This window comes from Artibeus jamaicensis, unplaced genomic scaffold, assembly GCF_021234435.1.
Source record: "Artibeus jamaicensis isolate MK-2021 breed Jamaican fruit bat unplaced genomic scaffold, CSHL_Jam_final contig_465, whole genome shotgun sequence".
In the NCBI taxonomy this organism is placed as follows: domain Eukaryota; kingdom Metazoa; phylum Chordata; class Mammalia; order Chiroptera; family Phyllostomidae; genus Artibeus; species Artibeus jamaicensis.
The window spans coordinates 5,807,703-5,823,296 of record NW_026521843.1 but is presented as its reverse complement, the minus strand read 5'-3'; positions in this window follow the sequence as shown (position 1 = coordinate 5,823,296).

Sequence of the window (15,594 nt, the reverse complement as noted above, 5' to 3'; positions counted from 1 at the left end):
AGTTGGTAGGGTATATGAATGTCTCGCATGTGATGAACAGCCGTTTGAACATTGCACATAAAGTGTCATGGTGTGCGTGCTTGAATGTGATAAAGTTATGTTACAGAAGTACATGCTTATAATTTCATAATAAAAGATTTTGTAATAGAAAGGAGTGTTATTTGTGCCAGACCCTGTATATAAATTTATGTGTGGTGCAGATTAGTAGTGAGGACCTTTTCTCTCCCCTTCCTTCTTTCTCTGTCTGTCTTCCTCAAAAGAAAGATCTTCCCGACATTTGTAGTCACCTTGGGACAGGCACCAAGAATGTCAGCCCATACTATGTTGAGACATATTCCTTGATCTGGTGTAAAAATGGCTGCGACCAAGTAAAGGTTTCCATGGTTGATGTTGAGTTTGGATTCTGTTCCCCATTTCAGCTTAGTGAGCCCAGTGCAGGCACTGTCAACTGACCAACATGGAAGAATAGTAATACTTAAAAGTCCCAGCATCCCTTTCTTATGAGAAATAGTCACATACTCAGGGGGACCTTCAGGCAACTCCTGTTAGAGTTGCAGGAAGACCTCTGGCTTCTATCGTAAGGAGAATATGATTGGGAGGTCTGATTGCCTTTTTCCATGGGGACATAATAGGGAAGAATGAGATTAAGAACATGAGGACATGACAAAAGCTTCCTTTGGAAACATTGTCCTCTTGGCCATTGTCTCAAGGAAATTTCAAAACTGTTCCTTGAGATCAGGGCTAGATGCAAAACTGTATTATAAATGCACCTTTTATTTCATCTTTTAAAAGAGGGAGCTGCCTCTGCCTACCCCAGAGACCCACCCACAGACTGCTCAACCTTTAAAAACATTTCATGGGACTTTGCAGCCCACCAGACTCCACGGGGCGCCTCTGTGAAAGCTGCTCATGCTTTGAATCAATAACGAGGAGGTCTGCAGGCCAGCATCTGAACCTCTGTCCCTGGAGGGAAGATGAGCTGGCTCTGATTTCAAGGTTTCCGTGTTTTATTCGAACATTGCTCTTATTTACGTGAACTTTGACTACATCATTGCACGCCACGTTGTGTTTTCACCTTGAAGCTTCAGATGTACGGCACAGTGCGCTCCGCATCTTCCCAGAAGCACTTGCGCACTCATTCAGAAAGGGAGGTGTGGCCAGTGGCCTGCTCTTCACTGCAACCCGAGGCCCTCCAAGGAGGTGCTCCTTCTTGCTTAATGTCACAGAGCATCATATTACCAGCGGGGGCTAGAAGCTGGCTGTCTAGATCTTCACAGACATGGCTGTGATTGGGCACATGGTTTGCAGGGGGGACGAGAGGACCTTGGGAGTGGACGCCTGCCTGAGGCCCACCCTGGAGGTCAAGCTTCCTGCTTCCTGTCTCTGCCGGAGACCCATGAGGTCAGTTCTTCCCTTTTGCAGCGGTGACTAAGGGGACTCTGAGCCCTGCTCAGCCTTGGTGCTTCTCCCTGCTGGTCCGTAAGGTGGGGCCTCTCTCCCCAGCCTGGGGTGGCCTCCAAATCACAGGACACCATGGGGAAGCTGAGGAGCACGGGGTGAAGACCTGACTCCATCAGCTTCTGCTTTACCCTGCTCAGAACTTAGGTTTCCGTCTGCTCCTCTGCCTGTCACCCCAGACAGCTGGCTTCTCCAGGGTCCCCAGGTCCCCAGGAGCACCCAAGCTCCTGTTTCTGTCACATAGTGTCTCCGCAACCTGGACAGGATGGGAAACTGTAGCTAAGACTTCTCTGCACACAGGAGACGGTCCCTAGGGGCTAATCCTTCTTTCAGCGAGAGAAGTGGGATTTTAATGCATTTTTTTCATTTTCAAGAAATAATAATTTCATTTTATTCAAACAACATAGAAACTTGAAAAGTTTGGCCACAGTATTTGAAAGCTGAACTACAGTTTTGCCCCTGGGCAGGAAACTATGTCCCAGTAGTTCAGGACTGGGTCAGACGTGCTCCGGGGCACTTACTGTGCCTCTCCTCAAAAAAATGATTGGCTTTTCAGTGAAAAAAGTGTGGAAATATCACATCTTTTTCTCTGTCTTTTCTTTTCTTCCAAGTTTCTTTGCACTTAGAAAATGGGAAGCAGCAACTGTAGGACTCCACAGTAAATAATTAATCTTGAAATTATTCAGAAATTTTGTTGTATTCCAAATAGATGCAGTAAATAGATCTAGTGATTCCTCTGAGTGTAATTATTGAGTTGGAATTCGTGGGAGGGCAGCAGTGGATTGTATCGATGGTCAATCTTAAGAAAACATTGTGCACGTGGGAAGAACTTGGGACAAGGCATCAACAGGATTTCAGTCCTGGCTCTGCGTAGCCCAAGCCCGTCCCTCTGGGAGAGCTCATTTATTCTTCCCAGGTCTTAAGGTTCTTAACTGGGAACAATCATGTGCATTTCAAAGACTTTTCAAGATTTAATAGCATGATATATGTGGCTTTTATAAGCTGTAAAATATTATTGAGGTATTAGTTAGCATTTACCTTTGCCCTTTGGAAAGCAGGAATGTTTTGTGGTTAAAAAGCTGTAGGTTGAGTTTGATCCTTTTCTCATTCTCCATGGACTGGGTCAGAGGTTGCTGAAAAAAGCGCGCATCATGCTCTTTTCCTTCCGTTGGTTAATTACTGAATCATTATTTTAAGTCATCCTGCAGCGTTGTTGTAACCATCTGTATTTGGGGATTCCGCATGCAAAGACTATTAGACCTAGAGGGGTCTTGTGGATTCTTCGTTCACAGCTCCCCTTTATGAGCTGGTAAACAGGCCCAGAGGGGGTGAGCAGCTTGCATGAGCCAATGGCTTGATTTTAGCTGAGCCAGGGCACCAGTGCCCATGCTCTGCCCTCTCACCTCACTGCTCACTGGACGCTGGACCCTGGACTCAGGACCCGTGTGCCTGGGTGTGGGATGGGGGAGCAGCTGAGGCATGAGCCTAGGGCTACGCTCTTGCCTCCTGCACTCCCTGCCGTGTTTGCCGGGTTTCCTTCTTCCACTCTGGAAGGGTTCTTCCAGGAGGGGGCTTTTTGCCGTGGACAGAGCCTCTCTGCTCCCAGCTAGCTGCCAGTCAAGACAAGCCTTTTGGACTGTTCACACCCAGTGAAACCCTGGATCCTCTCCTGTGGTTTTTATTAGGCTGAAGTGCAATGCTTTATATAAAGCCTAGCATAACATCTGATCAGGGTGGATTCCAACATTTGTGATTTGACTGAAGGTTTTCAACTTCCTTTGAGCCTTCTCTGGAGGAATGACTTGCCCCTAACATCAGGGAGGTTTCTGTTTTCGGTTTTGTTTTTGTTCCTGAAAATGAGAATGGTAAATATTCTCAGAGGCAGTGGAGGAAAGGACCTTAGGGTTACCTTCTTAGGTTCTTCATCCTTCACTGGTCATGTCTGTGCTTATGAAGGGCAGTGGAGTGGGCAGGTGGCCCCTGACTGACCTGGGCAAGGCTGTCTCCCAACCTTGACCTTGTGGCAATCAGGAAGAGCCTCCAACGTCCTGCTCCTGACCGAGAGAAATTTGCCACTGACCTATGGGCCAGTTAGTAGGCAAGTAAGTCTCTTAAGTGCTTGTTGACAGTCCTTTGACAACAGACACAGGGTCATAGTTGTATTGAAAAGGTCCTGACAGAGGACTTCCCAAAAGGTGCCCCCAAACCTCCTGTTTCCATGGCTAATGGGCTGTGTTCAGGGTTCCTTCCCAATGATGGACGGCCTGCCCTGGGAGCTCCTTTTCTGCACCCTGGTGCTGATGGAGGAGAGAGACCAGCTCAGATCCAGACACAGCCCCTGAGTCGCGGAGATTTTGTTCCTGCTTTTTGAAAGGAGAAAACTGCTGTAAGAAAGAGGCCCAGCATTCGGAGAGTTTGACTTTTAATTTTGATTTTTGTCAGTTGTGAGACCTTGGATAGGCATGCTATTTAATATCTTTCAGGTCCATTTTCATTGCATCTCAAATATGGCTAATAATACAATTTGAGCTAATAGGCAAAACGTAGGCCTCAGAGACAAGTAGAACTGGGTTCAAATCCTGCCTACAACCCACAGACATGGAGTTTTAGAAGAGGTCACTTTACTCAAACTTAATGTCACTGTTCCTCCATAAAGGTACTTCACAGTGTTGTTCGGGAGAATTACATGAAATCGAGTGGGTCAAAGGCTGGCACTAAGTAATCTACAAATTACTATCCGTTTTTCCCTCTCTTGTGTAGGAATATAATAGATTGCTAAAATAAGCAGTGAGTGAGACTATAGCATAAAACAGAAAGGAGAAAGTAACATGTTGATAAATTACTATGTTTGCAGAAGGCAGGAAAAACAAAAGGTCCTGTTCTCGGTGTAACCGTAACCAGATGCTTTACGAAAGGGTTGCCTCGCAGGTGATCAACATTTTGTTTTTCTTTCCTTTAACAATAGAAGTGCTGTACTTCTTGGTATGAGTCAGAGCAGAAAACCACCCTGAAATTCTTAAAGATGTGTTTTAGAATGACGAATCACTTTGGCATTATAACTGTCAGCCCCTTATGAAGCTGGGTGGAGGATGGTCTGGGCAGATGTTTGATGAGGCTCTTTGTTTGCAGAAAATTCACAAAGAAGCTGACCCAATGTTTATTTTGGGGCCGGGGAAAGTTGGTAAGTAGGAAGGCAGGAGGCTTGGTGGTTCCAGATCCTTGATTTGAAGTCTCTGGGCAGCTTTCCTTCTGGGACAGGGATGATGGGACTTCTAAGAGCTGTCGACCTGAGTCCCACATTCTGGAAAGCGGACCATCCCTCCATGGTGAACCAGGGACACAACAAGCAGAAACATCACTGTTCTAGTAGATAAGCATCCCGGGTCAGGCCATTCGGGGTCAACTTCCATAAAGAAACACTGTGCCCATAGGGGATCTACGAGGACTCGCTGGAGTCCAGTTTATTCCATGCTGGGCATTAGAAAAACATTTAGCTCTTTGAGTCAAGCAGGACACCAAGATTTTTGGACAATTATAGGGATTACTACCTAGAGGAAATTATTGGACTACCTGCTAATAAAGAATTAGGTGTCCAGTGATTAGGAGGAGAAAATAAAAATGGCATGCCCTTATTTGAATCCTTCTTTTATATTTCTGTTCTTAGTGACCTGTCCTATGTTCAGTGCACTTCCTACATTCCAGTCAAACTTTGAAAATTGCACATAGCCTCACATGTGGGCAGATGCTTCTTGCTGTGAGTCTGAGGGCCCAGGCTGCAGAGCATCCCTGCAGAGCTGCAGTGGGGGTCCTTGGGGAGACAGGGGATCCCTTTGAAGGGTAAGCTGGTGAGTTACCACCTTAGGAAGAGGGAAAATGAAAACCAGACTGAACTCATTTCCAGTGGCATTGATCTGACTTTCAGTTGTGTGTCCTGAGCACAATTATTCTAAGGTCTAAGGGGTTTATTATACAAACAAGTTACCAACAAAAATTCCTTTCACTATAATTAAGACGGATTCTCCTTTCATTCTCTTTGTGTGTAACCGTGATACGTTATTTATACTTTTAAACTCAAGTAAAACTTTTTAATGTAACCTGAAATCAGAGAATATGCATTTCACTTTCTTATAATTTACATTTGATTGATTGAATTATGAGTTGCTTTGCTAAATATTTGAACTTGTGAATAGAGAAACATTTTCACATTTAGCAAACATGGCTTTTCTACCAATTTTCAAGTAATTGTTTGCTTGGTTGGCAAGATGTAAATTGCTTCAAACCTTTAAAATAAATCTTTAAAGTAGTAGTGATTTGCTTACCAGTTCTCAAAAACAAAATTACCAGCAAAAAGAAAGGAGCTCCTACCCTTAACGACAGCATGGATGAATCTGGAGAGCATTATGCTAGGTGAAATAAGCCGGGCGGTGAAAGACAAATACCATATGATCTCACCTATAAGTGGAACCTGATCAACAAAACAAACAAGCAAGCAAAATAGAACCAGAGACACTGAGGAATAATGGGGGGAAATAGGGGAAGGGTCGTCAAAGAACATGTACAGAGGACACATGGACAAAGCTAAAGAGGGTGGGGTTAAGGGTGGGGGGTGGGGATGGGTGGGGTGGAGGAAGTGGAGGTGGAAGAATGAAGACAACTGTACTTGAATAACAGTTTTTAAAAAAAAAGTCACAGAAATAGTTGAAGAATAGACACACAGTGAAAAAAGATTATTTCGAACAAAGATGCTTTGGATTCAGGGCTTTGAAAAATACTACTACTTACTGCTCTGGCCTTAGGACCCTTTTGAATCAGAACATAAGGAAGAATTTTACTTATTTAACCATATTGCTGTGTGATTAATTCTCAGATGACATGACTGAGTTCTCTGATGAGGACTATTTTTATTTTTAAATAGGCTTTATTTTTCTAGAACAGTTTTGGGTTCACAGCAAAACTGGGAGGTGCAGAGACATTTTGTAGACCTCCTGTCCCCACGCACCCAGCCTCCCCCGTCGTCACCACCCCCGACCAGAGGGTATGTTTGCCACAGTCGATGAATCCACATATGATGCAACATAATTGTCCAGCTTCCATAGTTTACTCTGGGGCTATTCTTGGTTCCGCATATTCTGTGCGTCTGGTCAAATATGTAATGATGTGTATCCGCCCAAATGGGATCGTACAAAGTAGTTTTACTGCCGTAAAACTCCTGTGTCCTGTCTCTCGTGTTTCCCTCATAAGCTCTGACAGCCACTGGTCCTTTTCTTGTTTTTGTAGTTTGTCTTTTACAGAATGTTGCTGGGTTGGAAACATCGAGCACATAGATCTTTAAGGTCAGAGTCTTTCACTTGGCGATATGCAGTTAAGTTTCCTCCATGTCTTTGCATAGCTCCACGGCTCGATATCTTTTTTTTGGTACTGAATACTGTTGCATTGTCTGGATGGACTGCAGTGTATTTATTATCCATTCCACTACTGAGAGGCATCTTGGTTGCTTCCAAGTGTTGGCAATTGTGACTAAAACTGCTATAAATATTAGTATGCAGGTTTTGTGTGGACTTAAGTTTCCCATCCATTTGGGTGAGTACCAAGATGTGTAATCACTGGATCATATGGTAGGACTATATTTAGTTTTGTGAGAAACCATGAAGGTGGCTTCCGAGGTGGCTGTGCCATTTTTCATCTCCACCAGCAGGGAAAGGGAGGTCTTTCTGCTGAGCATCCTGGCGAGCATTCAGTGTTTTAAGTGTTCCACATTTTGGCCATTCTAATAGGTGTGTAGTGGTATCTTGTTTTAATTTGCATTTTCCCAATGACATGTAATGTAGAGAATTTTTCATATGCTTGTGTGTATATTTTCTTTGGTGAGGTGTTTAAGACAACTGGCTCTTTTTTTATCATTTCATTGCTTGTTTTCTTATTGTAACAGTCGATGTTTTTTTGTATGTTTTAGATAACAGTTCTTTATTATATGTGTCATTCGCAAATATTTTCTCCCAGTCTGTGTGGCTTGTCTTCTCATTTTTTTGACAGTGTCTTTGCAATTGCATAAGCTTTCATTCCAATAAAATATAACTTATGAACTATTTTTATAGATTATGCCTTTGTTGTTGTATCTAAAAAGTCATCTTCAGCCCTGGCTAGTGTGGCTCACTGGGTTGGAGCATTATCCCATAAAGCAAAAGGTGGTGGTTTGGTTCCCAGTCAGGGCGCGTGCCTAGGCTGCAGGTTCGGCTTCCATCGGGGGTCCTTAGGAGAGGTCCTCGCTCTGGTGTCTGTACAGAAGAGGCAAACAATCAGTGTTTCTCACATTGATGTTTCTCCCTTTCTCTCTCCCTCCCTTCCCCTCTCTCTAAAATTGATAAGCATGTCCTTGGGCCAAGATAATAAATAAATAAATGTCATCTTCATATCCAAGGTCATCTAGGTTTTCTCCTATGTTACCCTCTAGGATTTTTATTATTTTGAACTTTATGTTTAGGTCTGTGATACATTTTGAGTTAATTTTTGTGAGGGGTATAACATTATGTACAGGCGTATTGTGTGTGTGTGTGTGTTTTATGTGAATATCAGTTTGTCCCAGCGCCATGTCTTTAGAAAATCACCTTTGTTCTGTGGTCAAAGATCAGTTGACTGCATTTATGTGTATCTATTTCTGAGCTCTCTGTTCTGTTCCACTGATTCATTTATCTGTCCCTTCCCCACAGTCCCCTGGTCACTGTGGCTGTATGGTAAGGCTTGGGTTTGGAGAGTGTCAGTCTTCTGACTTGGTTCTTCTCCTTCAGTGTTGTGTTTGCTGTTCTGTGCTCTTTGCTTTCCCATCTAAACATCAGAGTCAATTGGTCAATACCAACAACAGAAGTTCCTGGGACCTGGACTGGGTGTGTGTTGAAGCCCTTGTCTCCTCGGCGGGCAATGGCCAGCCCCGCTCGCCTTCCCTCATGGCGCAGTTACTTATTTGGTTCAACGCGGTGAAAGTAAACACAGACCTGGTTTGTTTTCGTTTGCAGAGTACTTCAGTTACAAATATGCTATATTACTTGGACATTTATGCAGTTTTGAGATTTTCTGATAGATGCATCATATTTTTTATTAAAAATTTAAATTTGTTTTTAGCTTTATGGAGGGATAATTGACGAATACAATTGTATGTATGCAAAGTAGTATACACAGTGATGACTTGACATATGTAATATATACTCTGTGAAATTACCACTACAGTCAGATTAATTAATACATCTATCACCTCACAAATTACCTTTTGGTTTTTGATTAGAGTTCTCATCTTTCCTCTCTGCATTTCTGAGGATTTAAATCACAAGCAGTCAGAAGTAAATTACATAGACATCCTTTCTGTTTTTATGCTTTAGTTCCTGTTTAAATGTCACTTCCTCTGATAATGTTTCCTGGACTTGTTCACAATAGCATTCTCTCCCTGCAATTATTCCCTATGACATCTGTTACTATTATGAAGTTAGTTACAAGTGATCGATTAGTTTATGAACTAAGTGCTTCAAAATAAACCCAGTGATATTAGAGGTCACGTCTTCCCTGTTTATCATCACGTCTCAGGTCTCAGCACAATTTATTGAATAAATGTCTACCCGTATTTTATTTAGTCTGTTTTTGTATCTAGAAGGTGCCCTAAGAAGTGATCACAATTATATCTTGGTTTTATCTTTAGGTGAAACTGTCTTTTCTATTTTACATCTTTTTTTTTTAAGTGAATGCCTTTTAAGGAGAAAATTGTATAAGCAGGTACTCTTTCTACCATCTGTCCTGGAAGATCACTGTGCATTTTGTTATTGGCTGGATTTCCAGTCCTCAGAACTTTTTTACTGATAAATTCAACTCATTATCCAGTTCCCATAAAGAAGTCTCAAATATCTTAACCAAGGACACGCTCGTCCCTCTTTGAGCTTGTACCCTCCCGTGTCCTTGCTTCTCTGGGTGCCTGGCCTGTTGGGCCGTGGAGAGATGCCCCAATTCCAAAGTGTGAGCTACATAGTAGCTTCCCGAAGTAGCTTTGCCATAGTTATATTAACCATTTTCATATCATGGGACTTGGGTCGGTAGCAAATATTTCATGATAATAAAGAGGTGATGATGAGCACTTTGAACATGAAGCCTTTTTAATTTTCAAATTCTTACACAGTCGTGGAATTACTGGGTCAAAGGACACTGCATGTTATCTGATGCACTGACTCTGGAAACTTCATCATCCCCTGCACTGGCTTTTTAATAATAGAAGAGCTATAATGATGATTCCTCTTCAAGTTTTGAAAAATGGTACCCTTCATTTGCAAAGAGCTACAATGTTACATGGGGCCATGTTTTGCTCCAAAGAGATAACACTGTTAAACTGCATGCAGACAGCTTAGACATTAACCTTTCTTCTCTTTTCACATGGAGCCTTGACACAGATTCATAGAGAAAGTTGACAGCTGCTGGGGTGGGTGTGGATGGAAGGACTGAGCAAACAGAAAGAGAAAGTTCGTGAACATGGGCAACAGTGTGGTGATCACTGGGGATGAGTGTTGGAGGTGGAGAAGGGTAAAGTCCGGGTAAATGATGATGGACGGAACCTTGACTTGGAGTGGTGAACCCTCAATACAGTGTACAGATGATGTGTTGTAGAATTATGCACCTGAAATCTGTATAATTTTGTTAACCAGTGTCACCCCAATCAACCCTATAACAAGGAAAAAATATGGAGCTTGGTTTGTCCATCCCAATTTGAGTGGCCTTTTCTGCCCTAATCTTTTAGGGCCCACTTTTTGCTAGTGAAGTTTCCAGAAGCTGTTGGGCACACGGCTCCCTCTAGGGTTCCCCCCCTCTGAGTATAACTTGGGATAAAGGACACTCATGTATGCTTCATTTTTCTCCCAACACAGACTACCCTGTAGACTTAATAAAATTTTTTATCTTCCCAGGTAATGTATAATCTTCCAGTGTGGAACTGTAACACTTAAAAGTAGTTACCTTCCTTATCACCCTGTGATGTAACACAGAAATATTCCTCAAGTAGACCTTTACCCGAACAAACACAGGTATGAAACAGACAGGGGCCCTGGAGCCAAGCCAGCCTGTGTGAACTTCTGATTTTGGCCCTGGGTAGCTAGGCAACACATTGCGCTCTCCATGGAACTCACTCTATAATATGGGGTTGTAACAACAATACCAGTTCTGATTTATTATGCATCCTGTTTTCCAGGCTGTGTAATGATAATTTTCACAATAATCTCATATCCTTAAGAAGGCCATTTCATTTGTTCTGATGAAAACTTTTCATGTGTAGGTAACAAAAATATGTTTTACAGATTATTGAGAGATGGGACTTAGTAAAATGTGTCCGTCCTGCCTTTGGATTGGGCTTTGTCACGTTTCCCTCACCTTCTCCAAAGTCAACCAGCCCTTTTATTTTTCCAGCCAAAACTTTGCTTTCTCATTGAGTTTAAACCTTTACTTTCTTATTCAACTTGAAGCTTTTCTCCCACTCCCACCTCATCTTGTTGACAACTCATGCTTCCCGTGGACTTGCATATTTTCAGCTTGGAGGAGGGCTGCGTTCAGTTTTGGCACCTCTTCCTTGCTTTGTTCATTCTTCCACTTCTCCACACTCATATTTGTCTTATCCAGAGTGGAAAGAGGGGAGTGTAGCATGGTGAAGGTCACCAAGTACTTTGCTTGAGCTGGGCTGTGTTAATTAGCCATCGATGACCTCTGGCTGTTACAGGTATGTCAAGGCCAACTACTGGATGCGTCTTTCATGGGCACTGTTGTGAGCTCCTTGGAGATCTTGCAGTAGCTTTTCCAGTGAAATAGTCCAGAGCATCTGCTATATGAGCCGTAGGTGGTTGTCCCTGGTCTCCTTTCCTTCCTCAGCTCCGTCGTCTAACATCTGCAGCTTCTGTCTGCTGGAGCCGATTCGCTCCTGCCGGGAAGCCCATGTGGATGCTTTTTTGTCTGTAGGACTGCAGCCCTGCTTTCTCTGACAGGTCCACTTAGCTCTCCTTAAACTCACCAGTGTGCGTCCAGTTGTGAGATGAAGCGGAGGCCTCCCTGTGCGGCTCTCTCTGCTTGCTCCGCTGCCAGGGCAGCTCTGGCCAGCCTCGGATCTTCCGACTCTTCCGAGGAAGAGTGTGCCCCAGCCCCACAGATCTGTCTCCTCACTTATTGATCTTGTCCTGTGCTCTGACCCGAGGAGGCGGCGGAGCGCTAGTGTTAGCGGAATCAGACGCTGTTCTGGGAATTAAGCGGAACTGAGGAATTGATGGAATTGTGGGCTTGCCGCCCGGAGACCTGAGCTGAAGACTGACTGCTGCTGCTTTCACATTCAGGGACTTCAGGAATGTTATTTTATCGTCCAAGTCGCAATGTTCTCGACAGTATGTAATGCTGTGTAGACTGAAAAGGAAAACGGGTGTGAAAGTGGTTGTGGACCCTATAGCTCTACGCAGACATGCTCTAAATGTTGCCTTTATTGCGATGCTTGTCTCTTCAGTTCACGCTTCTGAGTCATTTTTACTTGGCACTGGGTATGAGAGATCTGTAGCTTGTCCTGAGTAGAAAGTCCCAGATGATTTGCAAGTAAACATGGTATCAACTTTAAATGAATATATATTATGAAAAACCATCCATTAGAGAATTATGTGTATCACAGATGCAGAATATTAACATGTGTTTTATAGTAACTTAAATTCGCATACTGAATATTAATTCATATGCTAAATAAACAAATAATATGACCTGGGAAATATGCCCAGTTCTTAGCTTTTAACGAATAATAGTAACTATGTACTGTCTTCTGTCTTTTTACTTCTTTTTCTTTTTTAGATTTTATTTCTTTATTTTCAGTCAGAGCGGAAGGGAGGGAGAGAGGAAGAGAAACATCAGTGTGGAGTTGCCTCTCGAGCGCCCCCAACTGGGAACCTGGCCCACAACCAGGCACGTGCCCTGAGTGGGAATTGAACTGGGGACACTTGGAGGCTGGTGCTCAGTCCACTGAGGCACACCAGCCAGGGGTCTTTTTACTTCTTAAATATAAACTAAAGCATCTAAAGAGAAGATTGTTTTAAGTAATATAGGAAATGTACAAAGTAGGGAGTGTAAACCTTTTCTCGCTTAACATCACTGTAAGTGAACAGCACTGAAATTTTGGTGTATTTAATTTCTGAAATTTATCTTTTTCTGCCTTTCAGTGTTTTCTACACCTATCTGTCAAGATTATTTTTTAAACTTATCTTTGATTCAGTCTGATTATATTTTCCTAGCAAGTTATCTCATTCATTTAGATTTTTACTTTATTGCCACAAAACTGTACTGAAAATTCCCTTATTTAGATAGTATTTTTTTATATCCGGGTTTGTATCCTTTTCTCATTCTTAATATTGTAAATCTGTGCTTTTTACTTGCTTAAGCTCATAGGCAGTGTCTCTTTTAATTTTTATTGAATTTATTGGGGTAACATTGGTGAATAAAGTTATATAGGTTTCAGAGGCACAGTTCTACAGCACATCGTCTGTCTATTGTATTGTGTGTTCACTCCCCCAAGTCAAGTCTCCTTCCATCACCATTTATCTGGGCTTCACCCTCTTCTACCTCCCCCTGTCCACCTTTTCTTCTAGGAGTCACCATACCATTGTCTGTATTTATAAGTTTTTTTCTTAACCCCTTTGATACGGGGTGCAGCCAAGGGGGGGGGGTGCGCCCAAAAAGGGATTTGGAATGGTGTCCAGAAGTTAAAGTGTATAGGAATTACTGGAGAGACATATAAGATGTCCTCACCCCTTCCCCCACAGGTGTGAGTTGGGGGAAGAGACACATGGAGCAGGAACATGCAGGGCTGTTTTGTACAGCCACAGCCTTGCAGCTAATCCATGTCAAGGTCATTTAACATATCTATAGCCTTTGGCGGGTCACTTGGATATGTTAAATGGCTGTGGCCAGGCTTGGAGCCAGGGGGATGAAGTCACTTCCCCCAGGATATAACTGGGGGGCAGGTCCCTTGAGTTACAGCACCTGTGTGGGAGCTTAGAGAAGATTGGCTCCATGACATGGGGCCATACCTGCCCAGACTCATGATGGCAGCCCAGTAAACTTGGAATAACACAGAAATACTGGCAGGTGTAACTGATTGTGGGAGGAGTTGGAAATAGGGGTACAGAGGAATATTGGAACAAAGATTTAAACCCAGACATGGCAGCCATTGGCAGGGAGAGCCATGCGGTTTTAGGAGAGTGAGGACCCTGTCTTGGTGAGGTGAAAGGGAAAGCCATGCAGTTTTGGGCAGAGTGAGGACCCCCTCTTGCCCAGGTAAAGGGAAGAGCCACATGGCTTTGCCAGAGTGGGGACCCCTGCAGCCAGGTGAAGAAGAAAGCCACATGCTTTTGGTGGAGTGCGGACCCCTGCAGCTTTGGTAGAAGAGGCCCACGTGGCTTTGGGGTACTCCCTTTGGCTGCATGGTCTGGGAAGCAGGAGAGACTTTGCCTGGAAAAATGGGTACAAAGAACTCTTGCCAGTGGACCATGAGAAGGTGCTGCAAGACTTCCAGCCAAGATGGAGGCATAGGTGGAAACACTGTGCCTCCTCGCACAACCAAGTTTAAAGACAAAGTTTTAGTAACAAAAACGCAACCAAAACATAGAAAATTGAACTGTGCAGAAGTCTGACAACAACGAACCCTTCAGCCAGACCAATAAACCAGGCGGAGGAGCAAGCAGTGACACAGTGCAAAACAGGGCCCCAGCACCAGGAAATAAAGCCTAAAAGCACCGATTGGAAAAGCTTTTGGGGTCGAGGTGCCAGGAGAAGGTGCCGCATGACTTTGGATTAATTGGAGATCCTGCCTGGATGGCAACACAGCTGACCGTGCTAGTGGCCTAGAAAAACGGACGTGTGCTCTTTTCCTGATTTATGGGACCCGGAGTTAGGACAGGGGGAAAAGGGAGCCCTGTGTGCCCTTAGGTGGATATCCAAAAGGACTTTGATATTTTAATGAAGCTGTTAGGTCTGTATAGCATTAAAGAAACATTTCATTTCCTTTTCACAAATCTCTGGCATTGAGAGATATCTCTTCCAATTGGCGACAGATGATTGGGCCCAGTAGGTGGTCCAGACGGTATTACTAGATCATCCTCTGGAGTCCGGGCCCTGGTGTATCTGTTCGGTAACAGTTTTTGGCGTCCCTGGGTGGGCCAAATATTGCCCCCCTTGGGCCTTTGTTCTGTAACATCTTCACCCTTCTCACCCCTTCCCCGCCACCCCCCCGTGGCAGCTGTCAGTCTGTCATCTGCATCTATGAGTCTGTTTCTATTTTGTTCATCTGTTTATTTTATTCATTAGATCCCACATGTGAGTGAGATCGTGTGGTATGTACTTGTCTTTCTCTGACTGGCTTGTTTCAGCACAATACTCCCTCTGGCCACCCACACTGTCCAAAAGGTACACAGTGCCTCCCTTCGAATGATCTCTTCACAGAGCTGTCTCTAGTTTACCTCTCTCCAATCCTACACGTTTTGCCTGTTAACATATTAACTTTTGCTCTTATCATTATTGACTTATTCATCTGGTGTTTTCTTTTGCTTATTTAAAAGTTAAAGCTATTTTTAGTCACCTCTTTTTCTTTTAAATGTTTGTAGGATTTTCTTCTTTATTCTTAGAGTTGAGGACAATGCCCCCATGATACGCACAGGTGCACAGGTGGCGGTCTCCCCCCGTGTGGGGACATGTTTCCCATCAGGTCAGATTATGTGTCTTCTTTGGTTTCTTTAACAATCGCCTTCACTGCATCTATTCCCTTCTCTTCTCACCGCACCCTGCTTCACGGACAGTGGCCTCCCCAGATCTCCCAGCCGCGTCTGATCTTGACCCGTATTCTTTTCACTTCTGTTACATTCTGGAAATTCGAGTTGGTTTCCGAAACGACAGTTTGTTTTCAGCAGTGTCCACTCTGATATGTATTGTTACACTGAGGAGTTCATCTGTTGCTTTTGCAATCAAACTCTGTTATTGTCTTTTTCTTTATTTTTCAATTACAGTTTATATTCAGTATTATTTTTTTATTAGTTTTAGGTGTATAGCATAGCGGTTAGACAATCATATAATTTCATAGTGTTCTTCTCGGTATTTCTGGTA